Here is a 24941-nt window from a genome sequence, read left to right as displayed (position 1 = left end):
AAGTAATCAAATAAAGCCATGGGTATAAAACACATGGGAAAGACTTTGGAACCAAGAGGTGAAATTTCCCACCCAGCATTTATTAAGCACCTGTGGTGGCTTTGGGTAGAGAAATAAATAAAACAACTTCTGTACTCAAGGAGCTAACAGTATAGGATAAAGGACAGTATAGGACGGCAGATTTAGCCCAGTGGTTAGGGCATCTGTCTACCACATGGGAGGTCCACGGTTCAAACCCTGGGGCTCCCTGACCCGTGTGGAGCTGGCCCACCCGCAGTGCTGATGCGCGCAAGGAGTGCCCTGCCACGCAGGGGTGTCCCCCGTGCAGGGGAGCCCCATCACAAGGAGTGCACTCCGTAAGGAGAGCCACCCAGCGCCAAAGAAAGTGCAGCCTGCCCAGGAATGGTGCTGCACACACGGAGAATTGACACAACAAGATGACGCAACAAAAAGAAATACAGATTCCCATGCCGCTGACAACAACAGGAGCAGACAAAGAAGACGATGAAGCAAATAGACACAGAGAACAGACAACCAGGGTGAGGGTGAGGGTGGGGGTGAGGGTGGGGGGAGGGGAGAGAAATAATCTTTTTTTTTAAAAAAAAGGACAGTATAGCAGTTAAAAGTGGACTCCAGTACCCAATGGACTATATTTTAAGTCTCATTTCTGCCACTTAAGAGCTCTATGGACTTTGACATTTCTCTTAATCACCTGTGGTGGTCTGAAGCTGTAGGAATCCCAGAAAATACATGTTCTTAAAGTTAATCCATTTCTGTGGGTGTGAACCCATTGTAAGTAGAACCTTTTGATGAGGTCACATCAGTTAAGGTGTGTGTGACCCAACCCAATCACGATGGTTTTAATTCTATTGCTGGAGTCCTTTATAAATGTAAGGAATTCAGACATGAGAGAAATAATGGCACAGAAACAAGTATCTGGAGTCAATGAAACATGGAAGAGGAAGAAAAGACCACAGATGCTGCTGTGCACCTTGCCATCTGACAGAGGAGGCAAGGATTGCCCGCAGCCAGCTCCAGAATGCTGGTCTTCAGAAAGGAAGCATCGCCCTGATGATGCCTTGATTTGGACATTTTCCCCGCCTTAAACCATGAGCAAATAAATTCCCATTATTTAAGGTGACCCATTTCATGGTATTTGCCAGAGCAGCCTAGAAAACTAAAACACCACCTTTTTGCTCACCTGTAGAAAACAGTATCTACAACGTAGAGTTGTTGTGTAAATTAAATGATAAAGCACCAAGGACAGACAGTTCATGGCACATAGTAAGTACAATTTAAGTGCTTGTCATTATTAGGCAAGACAATCGTTTAACATGTCATAAGGACTACAAAGAGGACATTAGTTCTGGTTCTGTCACTAGCAAGCTATGTGACATTTAGGCAAGTCACACAAGATGAGATGTAATCTATTTTCATTACAGCCATGGAACCTTTATCATTCTACAATTTACTCAACTACCATTAAAAGGCCCAAATTTCACCTTGATCTCTTTAGGTGTCTTTAGTTTGACCCATCATAATGAGCAGCAATGAAGCACTCACATCAGTGGCACAACCTATTAAGCTACAAAGGTGGGAAGCTATGTGTGTGCTTATAGTTAATTCATACAATTCTATGAATTAGTATTTTACTGATAAAATTTAAGGAAATGTTATTTTCTAAAGTAACTTTTATTTTACTGAAACTTTACTGATAGAGTTTAAGAATCAGATTCCAGAGAAGAGAAATAACTTGTCCTTGTCCACTGCAGGTCCAGATTTTGATCCTATAGTATTCCATTTCCAAAGCTTATTTCCTGTCCATCATGCCACTGTATGTCTAACTCTGGTGGAACAACCTTTCAAGCTCTTCAAATTCTGTTTGGAGTGAGAGATTAAAAACAAAAACAAAAGAAAAAAATACTGTGTGAACCTATCCAATAAACAGAATTTATTATAATTTTCTCTAGAATGACATCTAGGAGAAACACTGACTCACCAGAAGAAAATCATTAGATGTGCATGCTAAAGACTAATTCATTAGAACCCATGCTTTCATGATCTATAAAGCTTATTAAATCTTTTCAAACACAGGAAAACACCCACATTCTAAAAACCAAACTATATACCATCTGCCTGACTTTAAGCAACCTAAAATATCCTTCCTGGCTTTCCCAATTACCGTATCTTTCAGTTCCATAGAAAGTCAGCTGATTTACATGTAGAAATGCTGTAAAATCCATTGCAATTCTTCCTCCCAAGAAACAACAACAGAAGGAAATTACAAAGAAATATACAGTAGCCTCGTTTATAAAGCTCTCCCTGAGGAAATGGGTGGATCTAGAAACAAAGGCATGTACAGCATGCCAAGTACTGGTGGTCAAAACAGCACAAAGTTTCAGTGAAATTTTTATTCAAAAACAGCTTAGATATTAAAACCATTAAAACAACGTTTTTCAGCACAAGAATTCCAATTTAATAGGTGTGGTCCAGTTATTATGAATTTCAAAATAAAGCAACAAAAATCATAATTGGTTTTTATTTTAGGGTCAAAGAGTAAATGTGTCAATCAGGTATTATTTATAATGATCTCACAAAAAGATCATTAAATTCTACTCTTCCCCAAAAGACCATAAGCACTGTTGACATATTAGTCTTACTCTTTTCTCTTAATCTACTACTACTTTTCTAAACTTAAAAAAAGAAAAAAAAACTACAAAAGATAAATAATTTTATTTCTATTTTATCTTAAAACCAAAACTAATCCCTAATTCTACCCATTTCTATTTGCTGACCTACTGCTTATTTTCATGAACGTCAGATACCGTTTAACTGACTGTATGTGCATTTCCAGAAATTACAGTTACCTTTGACCAGCAGCAACTTAGTTTTCTTCTACCTCAGTATGAAAATTTGAAAATCTTTAAATGACTCAGTAAGAGTAATTCTTTAATTAAAAAAAAAAAAACAGTCAAATGTAGGTCATCAATTTAATACTCCATCCAAAATTATTTTTAACAATAGTTTCACATTGTTATCCAGTTTCTCTTTGAAAACAGAAAAAAATCTATACTTTATTGCAATTCAGGCACAACAGTGCATTATTAGAGCACTTTGATTAGTGCTTCAATTCCTATTAGATAAACAGAAAAATGATGAACTTGAATTTAAGTACTTTTCTTCAAAATGTAAAAACCTGTAATAAGCATATTACTCCAACAAATATAATAGAATCATAAGTGGACTATCAATATGACTTAAGATTTTTATGACATGATTGACAAGAGACTGAAGTTTATAAAAAATCCATACTAGACAGCATTGTGGGAAAGCTGAAACAGTGAGGTTGGAAAGAATGAGTTTCACACTTTATATCACCAGATATATAATTTATGAACTAATCATTGCATTTGTCTTTGTATGAATAACTGTTCTCTTTCCTTTGACAAGGTTAAATTGTGATAGGAAGACATCCAAATATTCCATCTAAAATAAAACCTACATAATTCCAAGATTCTATACGGAAAAAATCATTTTATTCTATAAATTGTGATTATGTCAAACACGAAAATTGAAGTTATACTTTTAATATCAAATTTATAATGAGTTTGCATTAAAAAATTCTATTGCCTAGTTTTTTCCTTATTACGTATGGATTAATAATTTGTTTTCTAAAAAACAGATGCTTACTGGGAGTAAACAGGACATCCCAGAGGTGCATTCTCCTCTTTCTTACTGATGACATCAATAAATCTTCCTATTTATAATCTCAACCATCTGATTTTATGGCCTACATGCATAAATGGATTTATTTAGTTATTAATCCTCACATTGTGTGCTTAGCAGCAATTAACCAGTGACAGATAGTAATTGGATACTATCTTTATTACCTTTAAAATACAATCTAGTATGATTGCACTTTCTGCTGATATGATTTACTTGAACCTTAAATGTGATAAGGTTTCTTTCTCAGCAAAATTTTAAAAATTAAACCTCATTTATAGCTATTTCTATGAGAAAAGTAAGTTTGAATTATGTAAGTCTGGTTTCTACAAGGTATTTAGAGACAGAGTCCTTATTGAAAAAAAAAATTCAGCCACTCTGACATTACTGAACAATTTTCCAGGTTTTAGATATATTTTAGAATAGCAAGTGGATTTATAATTTTAAATTTTAGAATCTTTATTAAGTACAAACAATTGATACTCCTGCCCATTATGTAAGGTGCTTATAATCTTATCATTTTTAAGACGACTGCTCTAAATACTAATCAGGTATGTTATAAAAATATTTTACATGACAAGATAGTCCATTTTTTTCCTTCATTTTATTATTTGTATTTTGAACTCCCTAAATCTCCAACTGAAATCATCTGGAGTTTCAATTAAAGAGAACATTTTGACTACCCACAAATATTTTACACCAAAATTTTAGCATACGCCCAAGGACTCATTTTCATATTTCATCTAATATTGCACAATGCCAGGTATCTATTTAAAGGATAGGGTTAGTTTGATCTTTAAGAGGAGAATGAAATTTTAGCACACACATTTATACAGAAGTACAGCATTATAAGCGAAGACATGAGCCAAGTTGTCTTTTTTCAGTAAGTTACTTTAACAAAGCGGTATGTAATCATGTACCAGCCAAGTCAGGATTTCTACTAGCAACTTCTTATTTAAGGTTGATACTGACAGAGTTAATAGTACACTTGGCATCAGCTCTAAGAACTGTGTGTTAAGATTTTTTATTTAATTTGGGTAAATTTTACTAAATTGTATTTTTACACACTATTTAGAAGGGGGTTAGTATGGAAAGATCCTATGCCAGAATCACAGAGGGGAAAGATGACTGATCTAGGAATTGAAATAGTTAATTCTAGTTTTAGCTCCAAGATTTTGGTAGGTAAGTTTTCTTAGTTAAGTAACTTAATACCTCTGAATCTCAGTTTACTTGCTTACTAATGTTGAATCAAGGACTATCCAAAGTCTGCTTTACAGGTTTTCGTGAGTATTTGAAAAAGTAGTGATCGGTGCTTCGTAAACGCTAAAGCCCTAGATAAACTAATCAGACTGTTTGCGATGTTCACCATCCTGTAAAAAGAACTTCAGGTCTTAAAGCCTGAAAGTCTCAAGTAAGATCATGAGCAACAGTAATTAATTTTATACGTGCATAGAGTTTAATGGATTGTTATAATTTAAAACATTTTTCTTCCCCAAGTATAAATGATATCACTGCATACACATTTAGTGTCAAGAAAAATAAATTATGTAATTTACTTTCTAAAACATCAATTCACAAATCCATAGGTTATTCAGTTTATGTTTTACAAAAATGCTGCAAATAAAACAGTAGTCAGACATCTTAAAGAATAAAAATAGTTCAAAGGAAAATATAAGACATGTCTAAAAGTATTTGTTTAGAAAATCAAATTTCTATTACAGTTTTATAATTACAAACTTATAATTACAAAAAGAATACTTACAATTCTTTCAGAAAGTCTTTATGAAAAGGTACTGTTCCTTTGTTCAGAATGCTAAACTGACTGTCCTGTTCTAACTCCACTGTTTATCATGTGTCTAAGTGCCAGGCACTTCTTACCTCTGGCGAATATGTTAAAGAAGGAATTCAATGGTCTTACAAAACCATTCCAGGAATGATCATGTAACATTTTTACAAGCCCTTTTTCTGAAGAGAATGTGTTTCACACTGACATTTTAAAAAACAGCTTCTTTATCTAGCTATTTTTAAACTTCAGAATTCAATGTCTTTGTTATTAAGCTCTCCTTTATAAACTAATAAATGCTTGCAAATTCTCAAACACATATAAAATATTAACTTCTAAGCTATTTCTCACTAGAGAATTGTAATTAATCATTAGATTTTAGCTTAAAGAAGAATATCTGGCAATATTAAAATAAAACTTAAACTTACTTGTAGGATAATTTTTAGAAGAAATGTGAGTATATACAAAATAAGTAAGTTCAGAGACTAGGTCAGGTATTTAATTTCCTTAAAAAGAAAAGGAAGAGGGGGGAATAAATTTTAAAAAAAAAAGAAAAGAAAAGAAAGCAGGTAAATTTCATGGCAGATGTCCGATCACTTCTCCCGATCAGTTGCAAGGCAAACACCAGTTTCCACCATGCAAATGTCCATACCGATACAATGGAAGCTGATATCAGAATTCCATGGCTTTATTTCTACCAGTCCAAAAGGATATGATGCTGATGTGAAGGGAGAGGAATATGAAGGGGCGGATTTTATAGTCAGTTCTTCTATAAACCAAAGCTCATCTCTACAATAATTCATATATTTCTAAGATATTCAAAACCAAATACAGACTTTCCTATAAGAGAAACTGAAAAATTTGATCCCAAATTACAAACTCATCACTTTCACTAATGGAAGCCATTATTTCTTCTTCCACTTATGAAATCCTGACTAATATAGTTATAATTTAAAGTAAAACAAGAATTCCCTCTGGGATTTCCTTTCCAGCTTTAATGAGACTCGATCTCTTATACAGATCTAGCTTTACCTATTTATCACTTACGTCACTCTCCAGTTCCTGCCTGTACTCTCTTTTCTTATCCACAACAAAACCTCTTTTAAAAGGTGTCTATAGTTTCTATTTCTTTTTCTTTATCTCATATCCTCTCACTAGCAACTGGCTGCCATTCCCTAATCCCACTGAGAGTATCCTGACTCTCTTCATTATCATCAATGACATTCATGTTGCATTGGATATTGAAGAACATAACTCTTCTTTGTTCTTATCTCACATGGCTTCTAAAAGCATTCTACACGTTTTCTATTACCAATTCAGAAACCTTCCCCACATCAAGAATACTAAGTATATATATTCTGGTTTGCCCAGAACAGTCCCAAGTTACTTACTGTGGTGGTTTGGAACTGTCTAGACCCCAGAAAATCATATTCTTAAAACTAATCCATTCCTGTGGATTACTTCATTTAAGGCATGGCTCAGCATGGGTCTTAATCTTCTTACCAGAAACCTTTATAAATACGATGAATAGAGAGAGAGAGAGAGAGAAAGCCATATAAGCAACAAGCTGAAAAGCAAGGAAACCCAGAAGAGAAGGGAGAGACCTGCACATGCTGCCAAGTGCCTTGACATGTCACAGAAGAGTCAAAAATTGCTGCCAGCTGGTCTTCAGGAAGAACAGATCACTTGATGATGCCTTGATTTTGACATTTTTTTCAGTGTAGCTGTAACGTTGTAAGATAATAAATTCTCATTGTTAAAGTCAATGCATTTCATGGTATCGGCTTTGAACAGCTTAGCAAACTAAGGCAGATACCAAGTGGGGTGCTGTTAGGGCAAATACCAAAAATGTTTTAAAAAGGTTTCATAATTGGGTAATGAGTAGAGAGAAGAAGAATTTCAAGGCCTTGATTGCTTTGAAGAAACAACTGGTAGAAACAAGGATGCTAAAGGTATAGAAATAATGAATGTGTCATTGCAAACTTGTTTTAAAGTGGCAGAGAATTCCCCCCAGCGTGGGACACGACACCCGGGGATGAGCCTCCCTGGCACCGAGGGATCACTACCACATACCAGCTGAAGAAGCAACTAGAAAATGACCTTGAATCAAAGATTCAATGCGGAACAGCAGAATATACCTGTCTACATATAATAACATGACTTCGGGAAGCGGTTTGACCTAATGTAAGGGGGAAATGGAAAGGAGAAATGAGATTATAAGGCTGTGAGTCTCTAAAAAAGAGTCTGGAGGTTGTCAGAAGGAATACCCCTATGTACAACTGAACAGAGTCTAAGAGACAGATAAGGTAGATACAACCCCAGGTATTGGTTCTTTTGAGGGATAAAGAGACCCACGGGTTCTATGGTCATGGCAGAAGGGGTTCACTGCCATGACAGATGGCCCTTCTTTGGAGCTGGTGTTTCTGCGTGATGGAAATGGACTCAGAGGGGATCTCTTTTCACAAGACTTGCATGCTACTTTATTGGAATTGTAGTTGGTGCTGGGTTTAAGATATATGTAGGGGATTTGAATCTCTGGACTGATAATATGACACCCAGGCCCAGAGCCTCAACAGACTTCAGCTCCTACACTTTGACTTATTGGACTTACTCCACTCAGCTAACATGGAGTTGAAGAAGGTCAACCACCACAACATGGAGCCTAGAGTGTCTACAACTAGAAGCGGGAAGAGTGCATCCAGTACCCATGTGCAATCTAAGCCCTCACTTGACATAGGTGTGCAATGGACACAACCAATCCAATGTCCACAGAGAAAATGTGGAATGGGTGTGGGAACGGTAGCCATGGGGGCTGCTGGGTGTGGGGAACGGGAGGAAGAGATGAGATGTGGAGGCGTTTTCGGGACGTGGAGTTGTCCTGGATAGTGCTTCACGGACAATTACGGGACACTGTAGATTCCCCCAGGGCCCACTGGATGGAACGTGAGAGAGTCTGGGCTATGATGTGGACCATTGACTATGGGGTGCAGTGATTCTCAGAGATGAACTTACCAGGTGCAATGGATGTATCACGATGATGGGAGAGAGTGTTGCTATGGGGGGAGTGGGGGGCGGGGGCGGTGGGGTTGAATGGGACCTCATATATATTTTTTAATGTAATTTAAAAAAATAATAATAAATAAATATTTAAAAAAATAAAAAAATAAAAATTGAAAATATGAACAAAAAAAAATAAATAAAGTGGCAGAGAACTTGGCACAATTGAGTTCTGATGTCAGATGGAAGGCATTTTTGAAAGTGATGAACTTGGATAGCTGAAATGTGGAAAATGTGGCCTGATTCTCCTTATAGTTTATAGTGAAATGTGAGAGGAAAGGAATAAGCTAAGAACTGAACTCCTGGGATCCAAACAAAGTAGAAAGGAATAAGCTGAGAACTGAACTCCTGGGATCCAAACAAAGTAGAAATTTATGGTTTTTAAAATCTGAGCTTTTCGAAAGTGAGTCACTAGAGAATAGTGCTCCATTTGAGGATTTAAACGAACATGGAACCAGTCAGCTATTTCAGTGCAAGTCAGGATTGGAAATGCAGTTATCCAGAGAGGATCTGTGGAAAGTTCTTTTCTCTGATGGTTTGGGCCCCTGTGTATTACATGCAAAACTGGCAAGTTTTTTGTGAGATCTATATGAGAGGAACCACGGTTGGACTGGAATAAAGGACAGCAAAGGGACAGATTGAAGGAAAAATCAATTTGAGGGTACGCCCATGAAATATGAGGTCTGGACCAAAGACATCTTCTCAGGCTAAGAGGGCAAGCCCACCATGCATGTGGAAAGAGTATGCCCTGGTACTTGGATAGGGCAGGTCTTCTGTCCTAAAGTTCAAGAAGCATGTTGCCAGCCATTTTCTCAGATACTGGGGGCCTACCGAATGCTTGACAAGGGTAAGGCTATCACCCCAATGCTTGAGGATGCTGGAGCTTTCACCCAGTGCTTGGGGAAGAGCACAGACACTAGGCAAACCCTGGGAAAGGGTGGGGCTGTTCCATTAGAACCTGAGTACAAACTATTGTTTCATAGGTGACTCTCAGACCTTGAAATCTAATGTAGAGTGCCCTGTTGTGTTTTGGAATTTGGGGGGAACCAGTGACCTCTATTTTTCTTTCAATTTCTCTCTATGAAAATGGGAATGTTTACTCAATGACTGTCCTCCTTTGTATATTGAAAGCTGATAACCTGTTCTCTAGGTTCCACAGAAACACAGCCAAAGGGGAATTGTGCCCCAGGACAGACCACATCTATAATTGATTTTAGTGAATCTTTGTACTTAGCATGGTTACTGAAATGATTTGAGGCTTTTGGAATATTGTGGTGGAATGAATGTGTATTGTATATAGAAAGATGTCTTTCTGGAGTCCAGTTGGGTGGTTTGGAACTGTATGTATCCCAGAAAATCATGTTCATAAAGCTAATCTATCCCTGTGAGTATAAACCTATTGTAAGTAGGTTTCATGAGGTTACTTCAGTTAACGTACGGCCTAGGGTAGGTCTTAATCTTCTTACTGGAGTCCTTTATAAATGGTATGAATATAGAAAAACAGACAGAGAGAAACAGTCAGGAGCTGAAGCACCCTGGGTCACACATTACTGAAGTAATCTAACCAAAGACCCTTAATTATAGTGACCTAATCAAAAAGGTCCCACTTATAACAGGTTCACACCCAGCTTCAAATCTTCATACATGGTATCTGCTTTGAGCAGCTTAGCGAACTGAAATACTTACCTCTGCTGTCCTATGATAGTATTTAATGTCCCTTTATCCCTGATACTTGCACTCCCAAAAGTGTCCCACGTGGAATAATTAATTGTATGGTCACCCTACACTGGGTGTTACTACCCATTTCTCTACACCTTCTCTTGGCTGTCTGATTAGGCATTTCAAACTTAATGCCAAAATGTATTCTTTACCTCTCCTTCCTTAGTTTTCTCCACTCAATAAATAGCCCAATAAAGCTCAAATCCTGAATTAGTCTTGATTTCTCTTTTCCTCTCTTCCCACATTCAATCCAAAAGAGATGCTGAATCCATGCACTTCATTTCCACTATAACTGTCAGAGGTCAAGTCACCATCCTGCCCCATCTGCTTCACCATTATAGACTCCCTGCTTCTTTTCTCACATTGCAATTCAATCTCTTCCACACAACTCCCACGATGATTATTTTAAAATGTAAGCTCTCTCGATTTATCTCCTCTTTTTAAACCTCCAGCAGAACTGATGTAGCTCAGTGGTTGAGTGCCTGCTCCTAAATCCCCAGTACCTCCTAAAAAATAAATAAATATTTATATAAATCCTCCAGAGGCTTCCCATGGCTCTTAGAATGAACCTCAAATTCCCTGTCCTAATGAACAAAGATGGGCCCTATATTGTTCTCATACCCATTCCATTAGCCCACTGTGTTCCAGAAACACTGGCTTTCTATTACATCTGTTAACTATAAGCCTTCCCACATTTTGGGGGCTTTGCCTTCCCTGTTCCCTAGATGAAATTCTTTTACCCTTGATTTTTTCTTATCACGCTTCTCTCAGTTTAAATGTTACCTCCTCATAAAGATGTTCAGGAATTATTTAGTCTAAAATAGCCAACCAGGAAGCAGACTTGGCCCAATGGATAGGGCATCTGCCTACCACATGGGAGGTCTGCGGTTCAAACCCCGGGCCTCCTTGACCCATGTGGAGCTGGCCCATGCGCAGTGCTGATGCACGCAAGGAGTGCACTGCCACGCAGGGGTGTCCCCCGCGTAGGGGAGCCCCACATGCAAGGAGTGTGCCCTGTAAGGAGAGCCGCCCAGTGCGAAAGAAAGTGCAGCCTGCCCAAGAAAGGCGCCGCACACACGGAGAGCTGACACAACAAGATAATGCAACAAAAAGAAACGCAGATTCCCGGTGCTGCTGATAAGGATAGAAGTGGTCACAGAAGAACACACAGCAAATGGACACAGAGAGCAGACAACTGGGGGGTTGGGGGAGAGGGAGAGAAATTTTTAAAAATCAAATAAATCTTTAAAAAAACAAAATAGCCAACCAGTTGTTCTCTACCATATCACCTTATTGTAATTCTTTGCAAAGCATTTAAGACTGTTATTTTTCATTTTTATTTTAACTTATTTTGTTTGTCTGATTGGGTCCTCAACCCTGCACATATTGGAATCTAAATTCTGAGGGCAGACACTTTGTCAATCCTTTCACGGAATATCTTAATGCCTGTAACAGGGACAGGCACCTGCAAACAATCAACGAATGACAACATTTATTTGTTGTCAAATGAATCAGCCATAAGGACTGTATTTTTAATTAATTGTACAATTTAAATAGTTGTAGCTAAGTGTCTTTGGGGAAAACCTTACGATTAACTCACATATAAAAGGACAACATTACTAACCCTTGGAAAAAAACACAAAAAATTAATAATTATGCTACATATCTAATTGTTTAAATTAACATTACTTAGGAATAATTTTAGATTTACAGAAAATCAGCAAAGATAGTTAACTGAAAAGGCTATGCAGAAGGGAGGAAAAGCAAATGCAAAAGAAGAAAAGAGCTCCTAAAATGCCAAAGAAAAGAATCTTCCAAGAAAGGTCATGTAGGACATGCTGAGTAACTTAACTTTATCTTACAGTGATTTGAAGACCATAAAGCAGGGGCAATAAAATTATCATATTTGCATTTTATAATTATGATGACAACAGAAGGTATCATTGGAGGAGGTACGACTGGGCACAAGGAGACAAATTAAACTAACAAAAATCCAGCTAAAATATGCCAAGCACTGGGAAAAGAGAAGAGGGAATGAGTTTAAGTGATAGTATCAACAAGATTTAGTGACCAAATTGTCAATTACTGAAGACTGTGGGAGAGAACCTAGAGAAATCTTCGTGCATGACTGTGATAATTCAGTAAATGCTGGAACCACTAACCAGGATAGAAACTGGAGAAGGAGGAGAAGGTTTTATAGGAAATAGTTCATCCTGGACTTTTTAATTTGGGGACTATCAGAAATATCCACTAATCTGTCCTCTAGAGTTTGATAAATTGCTATTAGTTCTTTCTTATTCAAATTACTTTTCCATTCCTTCCCAGTCCTAAGAGATTTTGATCTTTCTTTATACTCTGGATGGAAAATGTGACTTAAAACATGTCACTCTATTACACCAGATCACAGACACTCTAGTCAGGATAAACAACAATCCTGACAGAAAGTCGCCATCTTTCCCTAGGAAACTTTTCCTCACTGGAATTATTCCACCATTCAAACCCTTAATAAAATTAAGCTATTCCAGACTTCCTTTTCCTTAACAGAGTGAGTCCAGAAAGTTCCCCTCCCCTTTCGACCTTAAGAATATTAAAAAGCCTTTACCAGCACTGATTTAACCACTGACTAATTATAATGAAGGCAGAAAAAATAGAGAGTCTGAAGTCTTGAAGCCCACAGAAAATGACCGCCTTCTAGCTCTTAATGAGCTGCCCTCTCTACCTGTGCCACTTAGTGGAGGCCCGAGCCTATTACTGCGGGATGACACGTCACAGCCTCCAACAGGCTCATGCCCGGGCAGGACTGTGGCATTAGAGAAGAGGAGTCCTCTGTGAGCCCCTCTATGAACAAGGCCCCTCATTTCCGACGAGGAAGACTGGCTACGCAGACTAGGGCTTTCCTTCACATCTTTCTTCACCAGCCACTGACTATCCCAACAATACCAACAATTCAGTATAGGAGGGAAAAAAAGTTAAGGTAATAGAACTCTACTAGTTTTTAAGCAAAATTAAAGGGAAAGTAAGAGACATGCAAGAATGAAATACGGGTTAGGCCAGGATGTGCTGGGATGTTTTCATATCACACTTAGGCCTATCTTGAATAAGAACAAAAGTTTGCCTCAGGCACTTACTGTATTTTGGAAGGTAGAAATATTTACTTTTATTTTTAAATTTTTGTATTAAATAATTATAACATCCGTCCCCCAAGAAATGGACTACTTTTGCTACATAAGGCAGTCTAGCTAGACTGTTTTAGCGGACTTGGCCCAGTGGATAGGGCATCCGCCTACCACATGGGAGGTCGCAGTTCACACCCCGGGCCTCCTTGACCCATGTGCAGCTGGCCCATGCGCAGTGCTGATGCGCGCAAGGAGTGCCCCACCATGCAGCTGTGTCCCCAGCGTAGAGGAGCCCCACGCACAAGGAGTGCGCCCCGTAAGGAGAGCCGCCCAGCACTAAAGAAAGTGCAGCCTGCCTAGGAATGGCGCCGCACACACAGAGAGCTGACGCAGCAAGATGACGCAACAAAAAGAGACACAAATTCCCGGGCTGCGGACAACAACAGAAGTGGACAAAGAAGAACACGCAGCAAATGGACACAGAGAGCAGAAAACATGGAGGGGGGGATTGGAAGGGGAAGGGAAGAGAAATAAAAAATAAAAATAAAAAAATAAAGCATAGAGCATGTTTCCTGACCTGGCCTGGCTGTGGGACTTAGGGCAAGTTAGGTAGGCTGACTATCTGAGCTCATCTACAAAATGGGGTAGTAATAACACATACCTCAGGACTCATGGAGAATTTAATGAGAACAAAGTCCTCAACAGAGTGCCTGCAGCTGGAAATAGCTATAACTTAATGAATGTTATAGTGCTCCAAAAGAGCATACAAGTAGGTCTTTATGACAAACATTTTTGAAAATGAAATTAATTCTATTCAATGCCTTCCTCTATGAAAAAGGTAAAATCATTTTTAAAAAGTTTACATTCACAAAAGTTATTGATCAGCTTTAAGATTAAGTATTTTTTATAATGCTTATGAGTAACATGGAAAAGTTTTGAGATTCTCGATGAGTGCTTTTTCTAGACCTTTTTAGTATGGTTTCCTCTTGGAAAATATGAATAATTAAACATTAATTGAAGGCCTAATTATTATTTTCTTTGGATCTCAGGATACTAGGTTACGAACTTACAAAGACATAAGCAAAATGATCACCACAAAGTAAGGACAGGAGCTGCACTATTCCTGTGTAATCAACAACCACTCCGCTTTTATGTATTTTCAACTTTGTGCCATTTTTAGAAACCAAATGATGTTTGCCCTGGGTGGTACTGCCAGTGTCTCTGCTGGGTTGAGTGGAAAACCAAAAAGGAGAGTTAACAAGAGACACAGTGGAGAGGTTGTATTTTCAAAGAGACATGTTTCACCTTGTGAGTTCTCTGGGTAAAGGGAAAATATAATCCTCAGTCAATAATTAGCTCTTCCACTTAGTCAAACTCTAGAACAGACACCATTTAAGAATGCCTTGCCTGTCATGTGCATATTTTCCTGGGCGTTTCCTTAATCTTGGGAGAATTTTAAATACACACACCCCTTCAGAATTTCACCAGCAGTAAATAATGTGTTTCCCTCTGTAATATTCTAAAGTTCATAATGTTATATTTTCAATTGTAAAAGTGATTTTCACTGCATCAAAATCAAGTGACCAAAAATAAGGTTCAATACCTTATCACAATGAATACCAAAAACATGTACCTTTTTAAAATTAAGTTATTAGAAATTTTTTATCAAAAAGGTTTTTATATTTTAGGTATTTTATATTCCTATGACAAAACAGCATAATTAATGTCCATACCCAAGGTACAAAAGCATGTAAAAAATTATAGAGAAATGTCGGGACAGTTTTGTGAAAGGTGGCTAAAAGTAAAATTACTTTAACAAGTTGTTAGAGGTAGATGTTGGGCTAACATTTTAATTTTTAGATAAAAGAATACACTAGTATCATCACTGTCATAAACTGCTAGGAACCTTCCCAGAGTACTTATCTGCAGACCAGGCACTTTGTAAAGCCCTTATCAGGCCACTCTTGCTCCTTCTTACAACCACCCTACTCAAGAGGTACTCTACTTATTTGCAACATACTTAAGGATAAGTTAAGGATAAGAAATATTTAGCGTCACTACATAGTCAAAAACACAGCAAACTGGGAGACAGGATTTGAACCCAGGCAGTCTGGCTCCAGAACCTCCCTATGATCCATTAAGCTAAAAGTCAAATTTCAAATCAGCTCCAAATTAAATCCCCACACTGATTTTACTGCAAAAGGCTTACCCAGGAAAATGCTTATCTATAAGCATTCTGTACTCAAAACAGAATGCTTTAAAGCATAAGGGAACTACATGCACTGAGATAAACCAATAAAATATATGTTCAGCAGTTCTCAAGAACATAACAAGGTATTCAGGCCTCACTGCTGCTTTTCAGATCAATTGTAAACATGCTCCCCTAACTAATAACACTATTAATTATCAACCTATGTACTTTTCAGAAAAATATTTACTTATTTATTCCCCACACATCCCTGCCCCCCACCCCCCATTGTTTTTGCACTCCCTGCCTGCTTTGTGTCCATTTGCTGTGTGTTCTTCCCTGTCTGCTTGTTTTCTCTTTAGGTGGCCCCAGGAACTGATCCCGGGACCTTCTGGAGTAGGAGAGAGGCGCCCAGTCTCTTCTACCCCCTCAACTCCCTGGTCTGCGGTGTCTCTTATTGACTCTCCTGTGTCTCTCTTTGTTGCGTGATCTTACTGTGCCATCTCTCCTGCATGGGCCAGCACTCCTCTTGGGCCAGCTTGCCACACAGGCTTGCTTGCCTTCACCAGGAGACCCCAGGAATGGAACCCTGGACTTCCCATAAGGGAGGGAGTGCAACTGCTTGAGCCACAACCATTTCCCTACATGTACTTTTTCAAACTGAACAAAGTCATGTATTTTTTTGAAATAATGTGTTTTTCCTTCAGCTTCATAGAAAACTATCTAGTGGAAAAAAAGGGATTTTTATCCTGGCATTTTAGGACATTACTTTGGCTTGTCTTTTACTTTGATGTTTGCAATTTTAGATTTCCAGAATAATTTTGAGGGCTAGCTTGATTCTAGCAGTTAATATTCAGTATTATGAAAGCTTAAGCTAATGCCTGACCTTTCTTCTATTATTTATTTTTAATTTTGTGAGTTTTGTTTACTCCATTAGTAAAACTGCTAATGCTTTAATTTTTTTTTTTAAATTCAAAGTAGAGTCACTCATTCCTAAATTAAATCACTAGGTCACTTATTAAGTTTTGGAAAAAAAAATACTCATCTGAAAATTAATCTAACAAACTCAATAAAAGAGCATAATTGATGGTGAGTGACTGTTTAATGGTTATAGGGTTTCCTTTTGGGCTGATGAAATGTTATCAAACTAGATAGTAGTGAAGTTTACACAACACTGTAAATGTACTAAATGCCACAGAGTCATGAACACTAAAATGACTAAAATGGTAAATTTTATGTTATTCATATTTTTCCAAAATAAAAGTTAATAGTAAAAAAAAAACAAAAAAATGGCAGATATTTTAAAACTACTGTTAATATAACAAGTAGATTTCTGGTCAAAGATTTATACTTCATAAATAATAATTAGAAGATAAAAATAACATCTATTAATATATTATTTACTAAATGGTGTTTAAGAAATGTCTAAAATATTAGCATGCTTAAAATATTTTAAAAATTCTTAAGATTAATTTTTCTCCTAACCTCCCCAAGGAAATAATATCTAAAATAAAATGATTACTGTTCAAAACGTTAAAATGTAGTTTTCCTAGTTTTGCAACATTTTTTCACATATTATGTAAAGGGTAGATTAAACCTTCAGTATGTGATCAGGATGACTACGTATTTTTGGAATGCAACAGCAAAAATCCAGCAATAAATGTCAAAATAGCACAGGTCTTTTCAAACAGCAGGATGCGTGCCTCTCGGGCTGAGCCAGGTTATGGGCTGTGGCCCTGACGTAGCCCATTCTGTGAACCAGTAATGTGGCCAGAGAAAGTGCTGGGCTGGCCAGATGCAAACTCAGAACCCCTAAAAAAGCTTCTTTCCCCTCCTGTCTTTCTGAACACTTCCAAAATTCAGCAGTAACAGCTGCACATTTTTTAATATTGTAAACAAGAAATAAGAATGGAGTTAAAACCTTGAACTCTATAACTAGTGAGGGGAATGGATATTGTGTCACTCTCCCTAAAGGCACTGAGGTACTCCTTCGGAGTAGAATGGCCCCACAGTAGGGATTGGCAGGCAGGAGGAGGAGATAGCCAGAGGCAGATTAGGTAGGCAAAGCAGCAGGTCTAGGTAGACTACTACAATTCTCTTCGTCTTCCTCTTCTTAACTCCTGGTGATTTCTGTTATTTCACAGTGTTCATATAACTTACCTCTAACTTGATTCACAGTATGTTCACAAACTGACTAAAATGCTAAGTTTCATTTTTATGTATGTTTTATACTCTTTAGCAGACTTTAAGATACACTGAAGGTACTTCTGGGAAGATGACAGACTAAAAAGACTTCTCTTGAGAAAAATAGCTAGAGGACAGGCAAAAAGGGCCTGGGAAAAAGTCTGGGATTTAGGTCAACGAGGGAAGGCTGGACACTGCCCTGAACAGAGATGGGCAAAGGGAAAAAATCACAATGGTGAAACTGTGAGTTGCAAGCCACAGCTGGAGCTGCCACTACCCACCCATACCCTACAGACACTTGAATTCTCAGGCATCAGGGCCTGTGGCTAGAGACAAAGAGGGCTCCAGGGAACCATGCCTCAGGAAAGAGGAAAAAGACAACACAGCCAAAGGCTGACTCAGCTTTCAACTCACAAATTTGGTCTGCTGTGTCCCACAAACCCTGGGAGGAAAATAAATAAGGTTCAAGAGACACAAAAGATAGCGGAGTAGGTTTAGCAGGAAAGTTAGGAAGATAGCATTTGAAAATTAATGGAATTTCTGAATTTACTATTTGGAAGGTATGGTCATTTCAGTTAGTAACAAGGGAGATGATTTGCAAGAATACATGGAGGCAAAAAAAAAAAAAAAGGCAATTAAAATAGGGTATTGGATGAGTCAAATAACTATCTTAATAGAGACCATGATGGCAGAAGACTAGGGATTGAGAAAAAAAGCTGGTAGGAGAGGGATGTTTAGCCGGAGAATGACCAGACTCCTAGATAGTGAGGCAGCCTATTTTAGGGAATGAGAAGATGATCCTAAAACCTGGCAGAAAAACATGACCATGCCCTGGGGGAAAGCCCCCACCAGAAGTCTAGAGAACCCCGCGAGAATCCAGCCAGGAGAACTCCATTTGGAATGAGATTTTGTCCCAGGGTCCAGGGAAAGCCCCAGATATCCCTAAGAGGCCTCATTATTGGGCCCCCTGGGGACTGATGGTGGGATGATCAAGCAAAACAGCAAAGAGCTGGGCCCCTTCCCCCAAACATTAGCAAGGGGAAGAATAATTAATGGTTCAAAAAGTAACCAGAGAAATCTCTCTCTCTCTGCTTGGAGCAGCCCACAGCTACACCTGGGGACACATAATCTGTTATTTTCTTCTGTTTCTATTCTCTTCTCCCATTTCCTTACAAACTACTGGCCTAAATAAACTGGCATGTTCTTAACATCTTTTATGTAACAGAGCCAAGAACCTAGAGCAGGGGTTCTTAACCTTTTTTGTTTCATGGGCCCCTCTGCCAGTCAGGTGAAACCAGAGACCCCTTACTAAGTCCACACTATACTGTTTATTATTTAATAAATATACCCACACCAGCATGTCCCCACAAGAATAATGTTTTTTGAATTTCAATTCAAGCTCACAGGCCCCATGTTAAGAACCCCTGTCCTAGAGGTAACAGCTAAGAAGAAACTAGCTGTGTTTTAGAAGCTAAGACAGCAAAGGACTTTATTGTCTCTGTAGTGCTGCAAAATTGCAGGGCACCTAGTATTAGCAAGGGGAGAAATAGTTAATGCTTTTAAAAAGTAACCGCACAAGTCAAATCTCTCTCTACTTGGGAGCAGCCCACAACTACACCTGGGGACCCATAATTGTTATTTTTTCTTGGTTCTATTTTCTTCTCTCATTTCCTTGAAAAACGACTGGCCTAACTAAACTGGTATCTTCTTAAACTGCTTTATGTAACATAGCCAAGAACCTAGAGTATTCCTGCTAAAATAGTAACTGTGAAGGTGGTTGAGAGAGTTTGGCCAGATGGCCGCACCATCTTCAAAGTAGGCAGGATTTGGTTGTTCATTTCCTCTCTTACAAGGGTGATGGAACAATTGGAAGTAAAAATGGGGCACATTGGAATGCCAATATTGCCACACTACTCAGGAAAATGAATATTTTCCAAAGGAAATGCAATACTCTTGTAGAATAAGAGTAACATGGGAAAGTAGGAGCGGATGAGATGCTAAAGTTGTGTTTGTCATAAGGAGGGCTCAGAAGGTACAGCTGAGTACTTGCTAAGTCATTAATTTTCAGAAGTCTATAATTTTAACATTTGTATTATTTTTATTCAGACCTCAGAATAGATGAAAATATGAGATTAATTTAATTGCTACTTAAATATCTATGTGAAAACCTATAATCAGCAAGCAAATTTCTCATATCAAATCCTAGATTGTAATTGCAGATAGTCTCTTTGCAATTACCCCTTTTATAGGACATTTTCAAAAATAAGTAACCGAGTGCAACTAGGTATTTCTTAGCTAAGAATACTTACTTTTCTGCACTTAAGTTAAAGAATATTTTCCGCATCTTGGTCAGATTAACATAATTGTGAATACTTCAAAAACTGCCAGCTGCCTTGTTTTTAGTGTAGCACAGCCCCCCACCCCCACCCCCAACCCCAATACTCAGATGCTTTGAGAGGAAACAGATGAGGAAGATTAAAAAAACCACTGTAAATATCAGGATAAATATACAAAATACAAATTTAAAAAAATCTTTATATTAAGCATGAACAATCTTTTCCCTAGTTTAAACACAGACATTCTTTTTTTTAAAGATTTTTTAAAAAGATTTATTTATTTCTCTCCCTTTCCCCCCCCTCCCAAGTTGTCTGCTCTCTGTGTCCATTCACTGTGTCTTCTTCTGTGACCGCTTCTATCCTTATGAGCAGCACCTGGAATGTGTTTCTTTTTGTTGTGTCATCTTGTTGTGTCAACTCTCCGTGTGTGCGGTGCCATTCCTGGGCAGGCTGCACTTTCTTTTGCACTGGGTGGCTCTCCTTACAGGGCACACTCCTTGCACATGGGGCTCTCCTACGCGGCCGACACCCCTGCGTGGCATGGCACTCCTTGCGCACAACAGCCCTGAGCGTCGGCCAGCTCCACACGGGTCAAGGAGGCCTGGGGTTTGAACCTCGGACCTCCCATGTGATAGGCGGACGCCCTATCCATTGGGCCAAGCCCGTTTCCCACAGACATCTTATTCTCGCCTACTAAATATAAAAGCTTTTAAGGTAAATTTAAAAAATGAAAAGACTACAGAAAGAACTCAAGAAGAGAAAGCAGGAGGTGGATGTGGCTCAAGCGACTGGACTCCTGTCTACCATATGGGAGGTCCAGGGTTGATTCTTGGGGCCTCCTGGTAAAGGCAAGCTGGCCGAAGTGGGGAGCTGGCCTGAGCAGAGTGCTGGCCTGCACAGTGAGCTGGTCCCAGTGGAATGCTGGCCTGCGTAGGAGTAAGACCCATGCGGCAAGCTGGCCCAAGCAGAGAGTTGGCGCAGCAAGATGATGCAACAAAAAGAGACACAGAGGGAAGTGGACTTGGCCCAGTGGTTAGGGCATCTGTCTACCACATGGGAGTTCCACGGTTCAAACCCCGGGCCTCCTTGACCCGTGTGGAGCTGACCCATGCACAGTGCTGATGCACACAAGGAGTGCGGTGCCACACTGGGGTGTCCCCTGCGTAGGGGAGCCCCATGCGCAAGGAGTGTGCCCCGTAAGGAGAGCCACCCAGCGCAAAAGAAAGTGCAGCCTGCCCAGGAATGGCACCACACACACGGAGAGCAGACACAAGATGACGCAACAAAAAGAAACACAGATTCCCGTGCAGCTGACAACAACAGACACGGACAAAGAAGAACATGCAGCAAATAGACACAGAGAACAGACAAGGGGTGGTGGTGGGGGGGGGAGAAATAAAATGAAATAAATAAATCTTTTTTTTTTAAAAAAAGAGAGAGACACAGAGAAGAGACAATAAGAGACATAGCAGACCAGGGAGCTAAGGTGATGTAAGAGATTGAGCACCTCTCTCCCACTCCAGAAGGCCCCAGGATTGGTTCCTGGTGCTGCCTAAAGAGAGGACAAGCAGACACAGGAGAACACGTAGCGAGTGGACACACACAGAGAGCAGACAAGGGGGGGGGGGGCGATAAATAATTTTTGTTTTTAAAGCGAAAGCGTGGTTTATACACAGTACATCACGGATCACTGAGTGAATGTGCTTTGGAGAATTATCTATGTCGTTCTAGAAGTCAATGTTTGACAGTTCTGGGCACCTGACCTAAAAACAATGCCAAAGGATACAACTCTAGCTTATATATAACTTCTTTCCTTTTCATTCATACCTCAATATCAACTTACTCTCCAAAGGATAAGTCCAATCAGAAATCTCCAATAAAACTGACATCTAAATTGATTTCCATTCAGAAAAAGTATATGTGTATATAAGCATACATTGAAAATATACACTTGCCCTCTGAAGTTTATTTTTTAAAAAGCACCCTGCAGAATATTTTCCTAGAGCCATAATGTACTCTAGAACACTCTCCCAGAGTTTCAATTATTAGTGACTTTTATCTAGTATTTTGGAATAGAAAGCTAGAGCTTACCAGCTATAAACATCCTTTACTCCACTTGCTGTAAAATCTAATTTTTCAAAGTAAAAAAGTATACCTGTATATATTAATCAAATATGTACCTTCACAGTATTTATTCACTGAGAACATCTATAATGGTATAGTTCAGAAAAAAAAGGGGGGGGTGGTATCTCTACACCCACACACTTGGAATATCAGAAAGATAAAGTTGAAAAATCGTGCACATGACACATGACCAGAAAGACTGAAGGAGACATTTTAATGAGGAATAGTGGTGAGAAGGTCAGGCAATGTGGCTGTGGAAAACAAAGCAAAGTCTCATCCCACTACTATGATTTTCCTTTAATGGTGTTGTGGGTGTAGCACACTGCTACTCAACTTCCACGCCAGCTTCCTTCCTGTGTGAATTCCTGTATAACAGAGACCAAAAGCCTAAGACTATCTTTCTAGGTTCCCTTGCAGGCAGGGGTCTGCTAAGTAGATACAAAGGCATGAGAGTAGGGATGGGAAAATGAGACAAGCAGGTTCACAAAGAGACTGGGTTTTGCTGCAGCAGCATTCCACTGTCCAGTCATTAATTCCATAGGTATTAAAAAACAGAGCCTAGGACACCCACTTTCTGCTGGGATGGTGCAACATGCACAGGGTGGATTCTGACCACATTGTGGTGGTATGTCTTTGTGATCCCTGTATCACAACTAAGCTCTATGGGCAGCCTCTCCACCCACACAGGTGGCACTGCCATAAACGAAGGCCTAGCCTAAGTCCTACTGCTCCAACCTGCCAACCAGCACTTTTATCAGCATCAAATTCCCTGTTAAATTATTTTGTTTAAAAAATGATAGTTTTCTACTGTTTTCTTTCTTTTTTTAAAAAAAAGATTTATTTATTTATTTCTCTCCCCTTCCCCCCGACCCAGTTGTCTGTTTTCTGTGTCTATTTGCTGCTGCTTCTTTGTCCGCTTCTGTTGTTGTCAGCAGCACGGGAATCTGTGTTTCTCTTTGTTGCGTCATCTTATTGTGTCAGCTCTCCATGTGTGCAGCACCATTCCTGGGCAGGTTGCACTTTCTTTCGCACTGGGCAGCTCTCCTTATGGGTCGCACTCCTTGCACGTGGGGCTCCCCTACACGGGGGACACCCCTGTGTGGCATGGCACTCCTTGTGCGCACCAGCACTGTACACGGGCCAGCTGCACACGGGTCAAGGAGGCCCGGGTTTGGACCGTGGACCTCCCATGTGGTAGACGGATGCCCTAACCACTGGGCCAAGTCCACCACCTCTACTGTTTTCTTAAACTAAAACTTCCTGGTTATATTCATGGCATCTATATTAAATTATCAAAAGTATCAGATAAGTCTCAGTTTTTTTATTTTATTTTAATCCATGTCCTTGTTTGATAAATAAATAAGATTTGTTGTTTTAATTAAGGAGTAGATATACTTCCCAAACCAATTCCTTCCTATTGGCTCCTGAGAAAACAGATTTGGCTATCACATAATTAAAATTGGCCAACTTTTTACAGTAGGATCATGATCAAAAAACAACCCAAATTCAGAATACCTGGTGCCAGTATCAGACTCCATTATTCACTACATAACCTTAGGCAAATTACTTAACCTTGGGAAGTGGATTTGACCCGATGGATAGGGCGTCCACCTACCACATGGGAGGTCCATGGTTCAAACTCTGGACCTCCTTGACCCGTGTGGAGCTGGCCCATGTGCAGTGCTGATGTGCACAAGGACTGCCGTACCACACAGGGGTGTTCCCCGCGTAGGGGAGCCCCACACACAAGGAGTGCACCCCGTAAGGAAAGCTGCCTAGTGCAGAAGAAAGTACAGCCTGCCCAGGAATGGCGCTGCACACACAGAGAGCTGACACAACAATATGACACAACAAAAAGAAACACAGGGAAGCGGACTTGGCACAGTGGTTAGGGCGTCGGTCTACCACATGTGAGGTCCGCGGTTCAAACCCTGGGCCTCCTTGACCTGTGTGGAGCTGGCCCATGCGTAGTGCTGATGCCGTGCCACATAGGGGTGTTCCCCACGTAGGGGAGCCCCACGCACAAGGAGTGCACCCCATAAGGAGAGCCACCCAGTGCAAAAGAAAGTGCAGCCTGCCCAGGAATGGCGACACCCACATGGAGAGCTGACACAAGATGACGCAACAAAAAGAAATACAGATTCCAGTGCCGCTGACAACAACAGAAGCGGACAAAGAAGCAGCAGCAGCAGCAAATAGACACAGAGAACAGACAACCGGGGGGAGGAGGGGAATAAATACATAAATCTTTAAAAAAAAAAAAAGAAACACAGATTCCCAGTGCCCCTGATAAGGACAGAAGTGGTCACAGAAGAACACACAGCGAATGGACACAGAAAGCAGACAACTGGAAAGAGCGAAGGGAAGAGAAATAAATAAATAAATAATGAATGAATAAATAAATAAATAAATAAATCTTTTTTTTTTTTTTAATTAACCTCTGTAAGCCTCAAGTTCCTCAACTTTCCAAACGAGTGGTACCAATCCCATAGTATTTACATTAAATTATACAGGTAAAGTAAAGTACCTTAACAGGCATTAGATGTTATCCAAAAAAATAAAATAAAATGAAAGAAACAAAATACATTCCCTTTTCAAGTCACTGAAAAGCTCTTGCTTCCATAAAATTTATAGCAATATTTAAATTTGTGAAAATCACTTTTTTACTACTTTGCATCTAGACTCTTTCCCGGTGGAAACCTTGTCCCTCA

At 39.3% G+C, this 24941-nt stretch overlaps 1 protein-coding gene across 12 annotated transcripts in view; it reads right to left on the bottom strand.

The window, feature by feature from the left end:
- COBLL1 (cordon-bleu WH2 repeat protein like 1) overlaps positions 1-24941 on the bottom strand; it is a 167405-nt gene that overhangs the window by 99189 nt on the left and 43275 nt on the right. The window contains exon 1 of one of the 12 annotated variants that reach the window (XM_071216352.1): positions 2183-2285. The exons of the other annotated variants lie outside the window; for them this stretch is intronic. The gene's annotated coding sequence lies outside the window, so the exon portion shown is untranslated. Of the gene's footprint in view, positions 1-2182; positions 2286-24941 lie in introns of those variants that run through there. 12 annotated transcript variants of the gene reach the window in all.

Source organism: Dasypus novemcinctus, chromosome 7 (assembly GCF_030445035.2).
Source record: "Dasypus novemcinctus isolate mDasNov1 chromosome 7, mDasNov1.1.hap2, whole genome shotgun sequence".
In the NCBI taxonomy this organism is placed as follows: domain Eukaryota; kingdom Metazoa; phylum Chordata; class Mammalia; order Cingulata; family Dasypodidae; genus Dasypus; species Dasypus novemcinctus.
The sequence above is the reverse complement of the archived record's forward strand: the minus strand, read 5'-3'. Positions and strand labels throughout refer to the sequence as shown.